The following is a 16,109-nucleotide window of genomic DNA, read 5'->3' on the forward strand; positions in this document are numbered from 1 at the left end:
ATAAATTTTTTTTTTTTTGCTTTTTGGACAGAAATCCCCTAAAAAAATTGTTTATTGCCAAGAAACTTCGAGATATTTTCTATTAACAATAAATTAAACCTCTCCGAGCAATCACTGAACATTATTTCAATTTTTTTACTATCAAAGCTTGGTTGCGTAGCAACCTAGTAAAACTAAGCACTCCTCTTTTGAATTAGTCAATGGGTTATCTTAAAATATTTATTTGCGCAGGCGACTTTTTTTGGCGGTTTTCTGGACTATCGCCAAATATATAAACCTTTATTGCGGCCCAATTTACCACCCAATTTTTTTAAAATTTTGTCTACCCCCCCTAATCCAAGTGTCTAGATTCCAAATATGTAAAAAAAAATATATGTTTATTCAGAGAAAGTACGTTTTTGTGTCTGATTTCGTAACTTAATTAATAGTTAGCACTAATTAATTAACATATTTGAGGTCACCCCCAGAAACCATTAAGATTGACACTTAGTTCGTGAAAATCCGATCATTAGAAAGAAAGTTATTCAGGGTGATTCGTTTTTTTTTTTGGGACTGTACATATGGAAGATCTACCTCCCTTAGAAATCAGACGATATGTTTGTTCAAAGAAAGTACGTTTTTGTGTCAGATCTCGTAACTTAAAATGAATGAATTAATGTTTGAACAAATTAATTGGCATGTTTGAAAGGACCCCCTCGAATCATTCAGAATGAGACCAAGAGAGAGAAGATCCAAACATTAGGTCAAAAATTATTTAGAGTGGTCCATTTATTCTTTTTTTGTACACTGTAAAGCAGAATTCATGTTGCAGTAGTTATCCATTTGTGTTGCAGTTTTGAAAAGAAAATATTGAAAATTTTAAATTTTTGGTCAAAACACATAAAGGTATCAAAATAAATAAAACATGAAAATTATATTCGTACCTAAATTTTGTTGCACTACGTTATTCAGCTCAATCGACATCATAACTCTCTCCTATAACAAAAATAGGTGCTATAGTAGAACCATACTTCAAAAAAAGCAGTCTAAATCGTACACTAAAAAATGCATGGTATGTCACAATTCCATTTCTTATTTAAAAGTTGCATTCTTATCTGCTTTTTAAAATCTTAAACAAAAAAATATTTAGTTTCTTAATTTATTATTTTATTCCTTTGCAGTGCTCGCTACTCTCACCAGTATTTTTACTCACGCCAACTTGGCGAGTAAAGGTTTTTTTTTATTAATTTTATTTTATAACCTTCGTTGAACAGCCGACCCAATTTTATGGGTTTACGACAACTAATGTTCAACTCCGTAGCCTTGTCATTTTGAACCCAATCCAGAAGACAAGGGAACTCCTGGATCAAATATTGGAAGAAATTTGCCTTCGAGGAGGACTTTTTATGGAACTAACCCCCATTTGCGTTACATGGAGAAGAAAACCACGAGAACCTCCCACGGTTAGTCTGACGGCAAAGGGACTCCGATCTGTTCACCACTGAGGATATTTCACGTCAGCACTGTGGTCGGTACAATACAAGCCGGATATGTAATTCGTATCGACTGGGATTCGAACCCGGTTCGCCGAATTGGAAGGCAAACGCTCTATTTGATTTCTAACGAACTATGGTAGAAACTATGATGAACAAACCATCAAAACAAGTTGCTATTCTTATGTTGGACCGTCATAAATCGGTGAGAATTTCTACATTGGGGTGATTGTTACTTATGTTGGTTACCAACAAAAAATAGAATGGTTAATGATGGAATTATTGATGGCTACCATCAAGATTATGTTGGTTCATTAAGGGAAAACTATCAAAAATTGCGACTTGGGCTCTTGGCTAACTCTTTTTGGATAAAAAGTTTTGTTTGGTTGGAATAGGCTAATATTTTCTCATAGTGAGCTAACACTCGGAGGTAAAATTCAGTTTTGCGGTAGCCAATTTCACAATTAAGCCTTAATTTTTTAAAGACAAATCTTGTTTCGGATCATGGGCTAACGAAAACTTTTGGATGATTACCCATTTTCAATAAAGAGCTTAAACTAGGAGAAAAATCCCCTTGTACCCCTAGCCATCAGGCTAACCATGGGTAGTTTTCCTCTCTATGTAACGCAAATGCTGGTTAGTTCCATTTAAAAGGCCTCCACGAAGGCAAAATTTCTCCCAATACTTGACCCAGGACTTCCCTAGTCTTCAGTATTGGGTTTAAAATTACAAGGCTACGCAGTTGAACATTGGTAGCCATAATGGATAGCCCAAAAAAATTGGGTCGGCTGTTCAACGACGGTTATAAAAAAAAATAATATTATTTTAGCTAGCAAAGAAGTGTTTTCGCTAAAAAACACTTAGGTTTTCTTTTTTTTTCTTTCAAAAAAACAAAAAACTTTTTAGCAGGTAGGCTAATGAAAAGCTTTTGTGAGCAAGCATAGGATTTCTATATTCATAATATGCCAATTCGTATAATGCCTTATATAATGCCAATTCGGAATTGTAAAAACTTTTAATTAGAAATTTAAGAGGCAAATTTTGATCTTGTTACTGAATTTAGTTGAATTCTGTTAATTAAAATATAATAAGTATAGAAATCATTTACAATGAGCGAAAAAAATGTGTTTCACAGAAGCTTTTTTTCCAACACAATTTTTTCTAAAAAACTGTACCAATAATTTTCCGTGTACAAATATTAATGTTAAAAAACTTTGTAGACTAACTACCACTACAATTTTTCAACTCCGATTCACAAGTATATAAAACATGTTAACTCGATTCTATCTTGATGTTCGCTTTGACAGATAACACTGAAACTTCCGCTAACATGCTCCTCACACTGGACGCCTTCGAACACGCCTATCTTGATAGTCGCATTCACTTCGATTTAAACACGCTTGCTTCTAACAACACGTCTACCTCTCACTGAAACACTCACTTCGATTTGAGTACTTCTAGTTTGATGGATAGAAGACAGACAAACAGTTGACTTTCTATTTGCAAATGCGACATTATCCTCCTCGCTTTGTTGCTGCTCAGTCTCGATCACACACTACGGGGAGCAGTAAACACTGCTAATAGAAACAGATGAGTGATCAGCGACACAACAGTGACCTTAACACAGCTCTTTAAATCACCGCTTAAAATCCGGTGATCCTAATACAGCACTCCCGGCCTCTCATAAAAAAAGCAATAAATCATACACTGCTTATTGCTGTTTTTATGAGATTGCTGTTTCATGTTTTTATTCATAGAATTCTATCCCAAATAAAATTCTGGTGGGGGAGTAATGTAGCGTAGCTACCTCAACAATTATTCAATACCAATTCACTAGTACATAAGTATTCAAAACTTTTATCACCACAGGCCACTAAAGGAGGGAGCAGATAATTCAAATATATCTAATTAGAATGTCTAATTAGTTTTAGTTCATAAAACAGTTAACTCCCAGCATTTTAGTCTTCTAAAAAAAAGTTTCTTTTTCCTCCCGAAAAGATAAATGATAAAAAAAACTAAATTGTTTCATCATCAGCATTTATATAAAATAAATGAAACAGTCTTACACACCGTAATGTTATAATGAATATAGGTATTTATGATTAGAACTGTAGTATTACATTCCGAAAATAAAAATTTTAATTATTTTCATAAGATCAGCTAACAGAATCATAGCTTTTTATTTTAATTCTTTTCTCTCTAATCTTATCAAACGTATAAACCGAATACTGCCCTAGCGTCTTCTTAAAAGACAGTAAAAAAAATTGCATTATTCGAACTTATTTTGCGTAAACAAAATAGTTCTACCAACGAGAATGTATTAATATAAATATTTATATTTGGCTTTCTAATCATGAAAGTTGTAACATTTGTTTTAACGTTAAAGTGAACGATACAAATAAATTTACTACCACTTTTTTAAATTCGGTATTTCTTATACGTTAGTTTCTTTTTGTGGACAAGCTTAAAAAAGTAAAGGCAAAGTTAAAAGGAAAACATTCAGGCATTCTTAGTTTTTATACAGTTTCTATATTGTACAAAAAAATTGCAATTGTGATTTTAGAAGTAAAAATATTAAGTTTAGAAGTAGAGATAATTTTATTTATAAGAATCTCTTCATTTGAGAGCCCTGTCAAACATTGAGACTAAACATCTTTCGAGTTTACGAACGCTTTATTTTTATTATTTTTTTAGTGTGCCTTTTCTTAAGTCAGCTAAGCACTTTTAAGAAATTAACCGAATACTTTTAAAGACCGACCTGTTTTCGAAATCATCCATTTAATATATTTTAAGAGCTTGAAAAAGAGTGTGTTTTAAAAGTTCTTATTTATAATTAAATAATTATTTTATTTCACATTTTTTATTTCATTTTCCCCTTCATATTTTATCGCTAAGCATGAGTCCCATTTGCTTTGTCAAAATGAAGGTAAAACCCTACCTGTTTCTCGCCGAGGAGACGGTATATGGGTGATTCTCACGAAATATGACAATTCACTTTCCCTTACTCCAAGATCTAATACTATAATACTAAAAAAACTGTTTTTAACGAAATTTATAAATAGTATTTCTGTTAGCATTTTAAAATGACTTTGCACTAGTATTGACTGTTTTGTATAGTTAAAAAATTTAATTGAAATTCAAAATGTAATTTTCTTGGTATGTCCCAAACAATGTTTCCAGTAATAACTAGCTTCAAAACTTCCCATAAATTTTTCAATATCTATTTTTTTTATCTCAACCGGTGTAAGCATTTCCAGAATATCCGCATAGGGTATTATTTACAAAAACTTCGTTTTAAATATTTTTTTCTGTCAATAATTTTTTTGTCCCAAGAAAATACCATTTTCCTGGCTACTTTTATTTAGTGGTTTATAACCAAAATAGATAGAGCCAGCGATCAATATCTTATGTTAATAGAGTGATTAGATGCCCTCCTATATGAATATATCTTGTTGCATGAATAAAGAACCAATTTTCTGGTTCAAAATCTATTTCAAAAAGTTTTTCAAGGTGAGTAGGTTTTTGTGTTGTCATTTTCCTGTTTTCGTGAAATCATTGATAACATAAACTACATAGATTTATCTGAGTTATTTTAAGAAACCCTGTTGTTTTCTGCAGAATATAAACGTCTTAGGCCAAAATATTAAATTAAAATTAAGTTATATGCTATAAAATGGCGAATTTGTCATTATCCTGGCTGTCATTTTCCAGGCTTATGAATGCCAGAACAGTGACTAATATTATAGAAGTTATTTATGTTTCATGTATAAAAGTAAGGTTTATTTATACATATTTACGTATCTAGCATTGCAAGCTAGGCAAGTGAGGTATCGTATATGCTAAATCGAATAAAACCAAGCTCTCAGATTTAATACTTTAGCAATTCAAAAATTTATAAAAGTTTCCTGTGTAGAAAGAACAATTTTTTTACTTTGACTTATACCACTTTATGCAACTGACATTGCTATCTAGACAAGTGAGACTTTTCTTCCTATTTAATTTTTTATGGTTAATCCCGTAAAGTAGTCGTTTGAAATAATTGTTTAGAAGAAATAAGGATTTAGTGTATGAAATATACAACTTTAGACTTACCTTTTAGTCATAAGATATTTATAACATCAGAACGAATCAACTATCAAAGCAATTAAATTTTTTTCTTAAAATTTAGCCTAAAAATACATAATAAATAATGACGAACTTGTCTATACAATAATGTCTCAGAATTTTAATGTCTCAGAATTTTATTGTCATAAAATGGTTTACATTGCATTAACTGCAAATATTATCATGAATATCACTTTCATGAAATAACAATTTTTTTCAAATTGTTGTCAGAAACACAAGAAGATTTTCAATCTCATGCTTACAATTTATTATTGTAAAATTTTACATACTCATTATTTATGTAAGACAATTTAATTAAAATTTTGCAGGATTTATTTTAGGACAAATTTGTAACGTGTTAATTTACGCACTAAACAAATTCAAATTTATTAATAGCTAGAAAAACAAACAATATTTTATTAATAGCATACTTTTTATGTACCCTGCTATTTTTGTTATAGGCTCTTTAAACGTATTTTGCCTTTTAAATTATGCAAGAATCAATTAAAAAATGTCAATACTTAGAACTTTATTCATTTTCATTTTTAATTTTATTTTCAATTTCAATCATAAAAACAATATTACAACTCTTTCCTTCTACACCAGACAAACCTTTCATGCTTCCACAAAATATCAGAAATAGAAGAAAGAAATTACTATCATGATAAAATTTTCCCCACACATTATTTAGAATGAGGGAGATTATAAATATATTAATTTGAAATCAGTTAAGCCTTCAGGTATCCCTCGGAAACTTATTTGAAGTTTGATAGATATTTTGATTATAGTTCAAAGATTATTCTATACACGAATGAAAGAAGGGAGGTATATTTGGTTTTGTAGTTTTTATGTTTGGATTGAAATTTGTTTTAAAAAAATAAATGGTATTTATAAATGAAGACTATTCAAAATGAAAGTATATTGAAAAATTAATAAGGTAAACTTACATACTAACTGCCATTGAAGAAAAGTAAAATATCAATAGTTAACTTTGAATAATAAAAAAAAAACATTCTTCAAATTTGTTTTATGAGTATGATGTAACAATTATTTGTTCGCATTAAACTAGGGGTGCACAACCTGCGACCCAAGGGCCAAATGCCGCCCTTAGACTGCTGAAGTGCGGCCCGCGAGAGCTTCTAAGCATAGTAAAAAAGAATTTAAAAATGGCAATTTTTAATCGCATTTTTAAGTCATCACGTTTTGACACAATCAATTTTAACAGATTCTTTAGTAAATAGCCGATTTTATCGTAAATATAAATGATTTTTTTTTAACAGTTATTTCCGCTTTTCTACGTGATTTCGAAAACCCGGAATTTTTATTACGACGCGAGTTTCAGATCGCAAATTTAAATAATCACTTTTTGTGCACTTTATTTGTAACGATTTCATCGCAAATCTAAGAGATATTTTATCTTTTTTTCTGCAATTCTTGCTATTTTTTTTCAACAATTTTTTTCGCCAGTTATTGCTATGCGTTCCCACGTATTATAAGAAATTCCAATTGTTCTATTACGACATACAAATTTTAAATCATGCTTTTGACACGCTTTATTTGTGATGAGTTCAGCATAAATATATTTTTCCCAATTATTTCTATACTTTTCCACGTTATTTTGACGATCCTGTTATTTAACTAGATGTTATTACGACACGTGACTGTTAATCGCGCAATTAAATTATCCCTTTTTGATACGGTATTTCAGTACAGTTTCATCGTAAATCCTAGTTATTTCTCCTTCGTTTTTATTTCCGCAACGAATATGATTTGGTCGAATATGGTAATGAATTGTGATTTGATCAAAAATCAAATATTCGGCAAAAAAAAAGAAAAAATCGACTGAACGCCGTACACTTGGGGCCAAATAGCAAAATCTTTTAGCAGCATAGCAACACTGAAACTAAAATTTCAATTCTCAGAATAATATTTCCTGGAAAAATGTATTCATAAATTAACTCCAAAAAATAAGGTCAATCAAGAATGTTTTTGAAAATGTTGAAAAGCGAAACAGAGAACATAAAAATCGATCTTAATTTTTGGAAAAAAATTTTAAAGCTGAACATCTCAGTTTTTCAATTACCAGAAAAAGCCAAGAAAAAAGAATTAAGTTAACAGAAATGCTATTAAAAATTACTGCGTTATAAGGAAAACGTCTAAAAAAAGTTTTTTTTTATTTAAAGAAAACAAAAAGATAGAAAAAAAAAAACGTTCTTAATTTTTTAAATGAAAATTTTATGCCGAAAATCTCAATTTAAATGTTTCTCATTGCCATAATTTTAGAAGAAACAAAATTGCTATAAAATAAATTTTATTCGTAACTTTATTTTCAAAGAAAATGCTACGTCATATTAAAAATACCTAAAAAAAGAAAAACAGAAAAAACAAATTTTTCTTAGTTCCTGAAACAAAACTTTAATACTGAAAATCATACTTTTCTATGTTACTGGTTATTTATATTACAGTACAGGGAAATAGTGATAATAAATTAATAGTATGAGACGTTCTGTTAAAATGCTGGGTTATAATAAAAACAGCGAAATATGGAAAAAAATCCTTCTCAATTCTCAAAGTATCGAAAAAAGGACAAAATTGACTTGTCTGATTATAAATTTAAAAAAAAGTAATATCTATAAAAATTCAAAAATGAAAAAAAACTTGGAAAAATACATTTTTAAAAAATATTAAGAAGGGTCAAATACTCGTTACATCCCTCCCTAATTTAAATGCAATGTTATTGCAACTTGAGAAATTCATAAAATGACGGAAAACGTGAATTTTTAAACTACTCACTGTTTGTAGTTTAGATTTCAATTTTTTGTTGCTTAAGTGATGTTTTTCGATAAAAAAAAAGGAAAATGATTACGATTTAAGAAAATCTAATAATTAATAATATAATAAAGTACATTGCAAAATAAGCATTGAATTTTATTTTGAACTATCAAAGTTTTGTTTTTATTTTAGGCTTTTGTTTAAAACCCATAAATTTTCTTCAATTAAAATATTTAATTTGAATTTATATTACTTAATTAGGACTAAACTTTTTCCTACTTTCATTCTGTGTCATTGCAGTTTTTTTTATTTATTCGAATTTAATTCTAAAATGAATTTTCGTATTGCATGATATGATAGAAAAAACATTTCTTTTCTTCAATGTTTATTTATTTTGATAAATATATTGTTCATATGATAAAAATAGGAAGTTGTTTTTTTTGTAAAAAAAAGTATAAGTTTTTTTATTTTTGAATGAATTTCAATAATGGAACACTACTAAGTTATTGATATTACTAAGTTAATTGATAAAAAAAAATGGAACGCTAATGTTTAAATAAACATTACTACATTTGTCATTAACATGTCTAAATACATCTGCGGCCCTTCGTTAGCCAACCTGCTGTGCAAGTGGCCCTTTACTCAAAAAACTTTGTGCAACCCTACATTAAACTAATAACATTAAAACGTATTATAATTTTTTCCAATCAAAACTTTCATTACTTTTCATAGAAATAATTTTTAAATTAATATAGAGGAAGGATTTTTTTGGCATTTCACATTAAAATAATAGCCAAGCATCTCGCCAAACTTTGTTGCATTATTATTTTAAAATATAAAACATAAGAGATTGCATTTCTTAATTTTAAATTTTAATCCTTATTTCTGTTGATTAAAAAAACATGTTTTCTATTGTTTGGAAAAAAAATTTAATTTTCCTTAAGAATTCTTTAGTTTTTGAATCGCTTATTTTAATGCAAGTTAGAAAATTCAGAAAACATGCTCGGTAAATATTTACCTTGTCCCCCACAAAGTCACCCCATTTTATGGTAATTATTAAAAAGTTTTTTTTTAAAAAAAGGTAGTGAATATATTATATAAAAATAATGTTTAAAATTAAAAATTCCACACTTCAAACTGCTCTATATTCTACAATCCCTTTCCTTTTTATTTTCTTATCTGCTTCTGCATTCGTCCCCTCTCTGTTTTGGTGTATTTTGATTAGCATAATATTTTGTTTATTATTATTCAAAGTTAAGACATATTTATCTATAGATACTTTACTTTCCTGTAATGGTAGCAAGTACATAATTTTACCTTACTAATTTTTCAATATAGTTTCATTTTCAATAGAACGAAAAATGTGTTATAAATGCAAAATTTTGTTGCATTATTATAAAGTATAAAATATAATAAAGATTGTGTTTCTTTATTTTTAAATTTTAATATTTCCCTTCAATTTTTTATACCTGTTGAATGTAAAAGCATGTGTTTGATTTTTGAAAAAGTTTAATTTTTTTTATTTGTGAAATAGTTATTTTATATTTCCTACGAATTACTTTAAATTTTAGAAAAGCTTATTTTAAAACTAGAAAACTCAGAAAACATGTGTGGCAAATATTTACCTTATCTCTCACAAAGTTACCCCATTTTTCAGTAATTTTTAAAAATACATATTCTTAATACATTCATCCCCTCTTTTGTTTGGTGTATGATGATTTGCATAATATTTTGTTCATTATTATTCAAAGTTAACTATAGATACTTTAATTTTTATTTATACTTTACATTTATCTATTAATCCCTTACTATCCTACAATGTAAGTAAGTATGTAAGTTTAAATTACTAATTTTTCAATATAGTTTCATTTTCAATAGTCTTCATTTATAAATACCATTTATTTTTTAAAAGAAATTTCAGTCTAATCATAAAAACTATAAAACCAATTATACCTCCCATCTTTCATTAGTTGTATAGAATATAATCTTAGAACAATAATCAAAATATCTATCAAACTTAAAGTAAGTATCTGAGGGATACCTGAAGGCTTAACTGATTTCAAATTAAAGGCATTTAATCTCTTTTAGTCTAATAATGTGTTGATAAAATTCTATCATGATAGTAATTTCTTTCTTTTATTTCAGATATTTTGAGGAACCCTGTTAGGTTTGTCTGGTGTAAAAGAAAAGAGATGTAATATTGTTTTTAAGATTGAAATTTAAAAACAATAATTCAAAATTGAAAATACACTTGTTAGTAAATGTTTTACTTTTTACACTGATTCTTGTGTTATTTAAAATGTAAAATACGCTTAAGGCCTATAAGAAAAATAATAGGGTACATAAAACAATTTCTCCTAATGCAACATATTTTTTTTCTAGTTCTTAATACATTTGAATTTATATAGTATGTGTTACAATAAATTTGTCCTAAATTATGTCCTGTAATTTTTAATTAAATCATCTTATACCAATAATTAAATTCTTAAATTTTACAATAATAAGTAAATATGACATTGAATTCAGGAAAACCAATCCTCTTTTATTTAATTTTTTTTTACATTTCCCGCATTAAACCTTCATTTCTTCTCAGAAATTATATCAAAGGACTATTTTACCGGATTAAGAGTAAAAAATTAAATTTGAAGTAATGCCTCACTTGTCTAGATAGCAATGTCAGTTGCATAAGGTGTTGTAAGTCTAAGTCGAAAAATTGTACTTTCTGCACATAAAACCTTAATAAATTTTCGAACTGCTATACTATTAAATCAGACAGATTGGTCTTATTCTCATTCGATTTAGCGCAATGATATGCATAGGTAACGATATCTTACTTGCCTATTTAGCTACGTTAGATACGTTAATAGATATAAATAAAAAACTGTACTTGTATACATAAAACACAAGTAACTTTTATAATATTGGTCACTTCATTCAATTTAAAGAAATCGTAAAAATACTAGATAGTATTTAAGACTATCCTATTTTTATAAATGCAACATGAAATACATTGTTAATATCAATTCCATATTTAAGAGCTAGAAATTATAATTCTTTTTATACTATGGAGTTCCACTAACGCGGAAGTGAAGTTTTCAAAATTTCTATTTGCAGCTGAATAAAGAAGTTATAAAATGCAAAAAATTAAACGGGTATCAATTCAGCGTCTTTCCACAAACTGTTTTTCAAGCTTTTAAAATATATTAAATGGATTATTTCAAAAACAGGTTGGTCATTTAAAGCCTTCAGTTTATTTTTAAAATCCTAAAAGCGTTCGTAAACTCGAAAGATGTTAAGGCTCAATATTGGACAGCAGGGGTGAAAGCGAGACGGAAAAGAGGAAAGGCTGGTAGTAAAACCATTTCAGTTATAGCTAGTTTTGGGGAGTTTTTCAACAATATCTACTTCATCTTGGAAAAGAAGCAGTTTTATATATATGCCAGAATTATAAAAGAAATCTTGATAGTTACAGATATTTCATTTTTTTCGAAAAAAATGCTGGAATGAAATGTTTTACGTACCAGGTTTTTCCGTTTTCCGTCTTGCTATATAAGGGCTTTCACCCATGTTGGACAGGTTCTCATTAACAAACAAAGTCGACACTGCTTCTAAGTTTAATATTTTTACTTCTAAAATTACAATTACCATTTTATAAAATCCAAGCACGTCTGAATGTTTTCCTTCAAATTTTATGTGTTTTTGAGACATAAAGTGGCTGTTACGAAAGTTTCCGGGTTATCCGAACCCCAGCCAAATTGTTTAAAGTCGTTGCAAAATCTAGATCATAAACGATGTTTCTTGCTTTTTAAAATTTATCATCAGATGTTTCAGATCTCCACAATAGTTTAGAAAGTCTCTTCATGTAAAAAGAAATCTGATAAGTACGACAAGAAATTTATGTAAATTCAGGCGGTTACAAACTTAGAAAAACTTCAAGTCGTACTTTGATATGTACGTACTTAGACCAACAGTTTACTATCCTCGTTTTTTGGCAGAACTTTCGAAATCCAGAGTTCCTCATTCTCAGTGAGAAGTTTCCCAGAAAATTTTTATTTAAAAAGTGTTTCAAAAACTAAAAATTTTAAGTTTTCCCTCCAGAAGTAACCAACGTATGAAAAATACCGAATTTAAAAAAAGTGGTAGTAAATTTATTTATACCGTTCACTTTAACGTTGAAATAAATGTTACAACTTTCATGATTACAGAGCCAAATATAAATATTTACATTATTAATACAGGATGCGCAGCCAAATTTTTCAACAAAAAATAAGTTTTTTCAAGCACTCAAAAAGTATTTTTTTAACACTGTAAAAGAATGACATCATTAGCAGGGGTCTGTCCAGACATTTTGTAAAAGGTCCGTTTTCGCAAAATTGTGAAAAAATTACTCGTAATTTGTGAATATAAAATAAACGTTAAGTCACATTCTTTCAACCAGGGTCCGCTTTTGTGAATTTGTGCAAATAGGGTCCGTTATAATAAAAACTTTTTCAAGGAGTTTTTAAATTGTAAAGACATACACGATTATGCTCAACACAGTAAAATTATAATTAAAAAAATTAAATTTTAAAAAATAACCAGCAATTGCAGCTATTAAATTAACGATGCGACATATAAATATTTGGTATTTAGTCTATACTGCTGAATGCAGAATATTCATTTCGGACGAATAAAGGAAGAAGCGTCTGCCGAAGACAAAATTTAGTTCGTTTACATCTATCTTTCTTTCCCCCCTCCCTTCCTGGGAAGGGTTTAATCGATCAGCAAAACAATAATGAAGATAAACAAATTTGTGAAGGGTCGGATTAAAAGATAAATTAGTGAAGGGTCCGTTTTTATGAAACAATATTTTGTGAAGGGTCCGTTTTTATGAAACGATATTTTGTGAAGGGTCCGTTTTTATGAAACGATATTTTGTGAAGGGTCCGTAAACGGACCCAAATTTCTTCTAAACAGACCCCTGATAAGGATATGCGCTCAAATAATTTTTCTCCTTCATATTGTTGAAAATTTTTTATATATATTTTAACAAATGCAAAATAATTTTGAAAGTTACAAGGAATTCTTTTCTTGATTACATTGGCCACCATAAAAACAATCTATGCGCAATTTTAAATATATTCAATATTGAGAGGATTATTCTATTTTTTAATTTAACAATTATTTTACACAATTAGGTAAAAAAATTATTATTCAAAATTAGAATTCATTATTTACTATTAAGAAGGTTATCAATTGCATTTTCCTAGATTTAAATGAAAGTTATTTAAGCACTGCCTTACCAGCAAATAAGGAAAAAGAATTAGTAATGTAATAAAGATAAAAAGAAAGGCCACGTACCTTCCATTCTCTGAAGCGAGTCAGTGTATCCAGTCATTGATTGAGCTCTAACTCTCCAGATAAATTACCAACAGAACGTCCATCAGCAGTCAGTCGGGCTTCAAACCAAGCTGCAGGTCTTCTTCAAAATATAGTGGCCTGACCGATTGATATGGAACCACAGATATTGGACAATTCTGGATCTTTGCCTTCGATGGTGTGACACATAACATAGAACTGCTTGACATTTTCCGGCCTCCATAGTTCAGCTGCAACATTATGAGTTCAGTTATAATCATTTCCGCAAAACACATCAGGCGAGTAAGTGGCGGAGAACAGCATCATTTGACAACTATTAGACACCTTGCGGTGATTACGCAAGCATTGATCATGATGCCCCTAAGTCGAAATCATGACATCAGCTTCATCCAAAACAAAAATTCTCAGCTTATCCAAATCGAAGTATCACTCTCATCTAGTCCAATGAAACACTTTTCCAGGCATTCCGATCACAAAATTCTCTTTTATTGTAGAGCCTCTTGTCAAGCTCTCGCCTCTAACAGTCCTTTGGAACTCAATCCCTTCGATAAATTGAGCCATTTTTTGCCACCTCGCCAATCTGCAGAGCAAACTCATATGTAGGTAATGCAAGCCCTGATCTGTTCTTATTTAACTAGACAAAAGAGCCGTGATGGTTCAGGGGATAAAGCGTTCGCCTTCCACTGAGGTTAACCGGGCTCGAATTCCGGCGATTGCTTGTTGATGCGAATTCCGCATCTGGCTTACACCGACCACAGTGCTGACGTGAAATATACTCAGTGGTAGACGGATCATAGGTTAGAGTCCCCTTGCAGTCATGCTAACCATGGCGTGGTCTTCCCCTCCATGTCAGGCAAATGCGGTTTACTTCCTCCGCGAAGGCAATTTCTTGATCCAGGAGTCCTTGTCTTCTGGATTATTTTCAAAATTACAAGGTTATGTAGTTGAATATTAGTCGTAAAACCGAAAATTGGGTCGCCTGTTCAATTACGGTTATAAAATAAAAATAGACAAAACGAAAACTGTAGTTTAACCTGTGCGATTATGTTGATCAGCTAGCAAAGATGCAAGAGTTTCTTCTCGGAAGGAGCATTAAAGGCTATTTTTAACAGATTTTGTGGCAGATGGAGCGAAAATTTTCACCGAATACAATGCAGAGTTCTTTCGCAAAACTTCAACTTCATGGGATGACACTAACAGATGGGTCGTTAGAATCTTTCACTCGCTGACAAACAAATTTCATCATAATCATCATTTGCGTCAACTTTAACATCTTTTTTGTTGGTGTCAGTTGGAGAAGGTGTATCGAAACTCTTAAACGCTCGCTTTTTTTTTTGTGCCTGTAGACCTTTCTGGAGCTGTCGAACGAGATGGTGGAGAGCTGCCAGCTTCCAATGTCGTTCAAATGAGCTTAGAAGAAAGTCTATAATAATCTAAAAGCTGGCGAAACTCTGTCATTTAGGCTGTCATATCTAAAATTAAAAAAAAAAATGCTTTATAAGAAAAATAAAGTCGTTAAAAAAACTAGTTAAATGAAATAGTTATTAAATTCAAAGAACAACAATATTTACTGTATATATTTAACATAAAAAGCTTCAACCAATCTTTCTGTTTTTCCTTTTCTGTAAATCTCTTCCTTAATTTTCTATTGAAAACAAAACTCTCTTTCTCACATTTTAAAATTCACATGATGTCTTTTAATCTATTTTTAGTTCAAGTATGCATTAATTGACCTTGAAATTTTTTCCCCTTGCTAACTCGTGAGAAAACTAAGTTCCCATAGACCAATTAGAATGATTTCCTTTATTCCCTAAAATGAAACATTCAACTAATTTACTTCGGAAGATTTTCTCTAATTTTTATTGAGGAGCACAACGATTTTGTGACTTGAATGCTAGCTCTTTAGGAATGTGTCTCAATAAATGATATTTAGGTATAGCCTGAAACCCGCTTATTTCCACCTCTCGGCAACGTCTGATTATATTATTACGATACGTTATTACGATACACGAATTTCGAATTTTAGTACTCACTTTTGACGCTCTTTATATGTCCTGACTTTATCTTAAATTCATGTGACTTTGCGATCATTTTCATGTATGTGAATATTCAGTCAAATTTTTAGTATCAATATAAATGACTTATGAAAATTTTTTTCTTGTTGTTTTTTCGGCAGTTGCTACTTTGTATTTCTACTTCGTTACTTTCAATACTTTTAATTTTCGATACTTTTAATTTCGATACTTTTAGCAGAATATTATGATGGATATTAGACCACAACTTTTCGACGTGCTTCATTCGTGCCGATATAATTGCTAATTATCTTTCAAAGGTTATTTCATAAATTATTGATTAACAATTCTGCATGGTTTTAAAAGTTCTGATATTTTAAATACGCTATTA

The 16,109-nt window shown here is 29.7% G+C and overlaps 1 long non-coding RNA gene across 1 annotated transcript in view; it reads right to left on the reverse strand.

Annotated features, from left to right (window-relative positions):
- The window catches only part of LOC147802059 (uncharacterized), a 93,753-nt gene extending 78,892 nt beyond the window's left edge, over positions 1 to 14,861 (reverse strand). The window contains exons 1-2 of the long non-coding RNA XR_015430239.1: positions 13,689 to 14,861; positions 924 to 975 (exon numbers count right to left, since the gene is read on the reverse strand). This is a non-coding gene — a long non-coding RNA (uncharacterized LOC147802059). The remainder of the gene's footprint in view (positions 1 to 923; positions 976 to 13,688) is intronic.
- Between the last annotated feature and the right edge of the window lie 1,248 nt (positions 14,862 to 16,109).

This window comes from Parasteatoda tepidariorum, chromosome 11, assembly GCF_982258835.1.
Source record: "Parasteatoda tepidariorum strain Cologne lab strain chromosome 11, Ptep-v5.0, whole genome shotgun sequence".
In the NCBI taxonomy this organism is placed as follows: domain Eukaryota; kingdom Metazoa; phylum Arthropoda; class Arachnida; order Araneae; family Theridiidae; genus Parasteatoda; species Parasteatoda tepidariorum.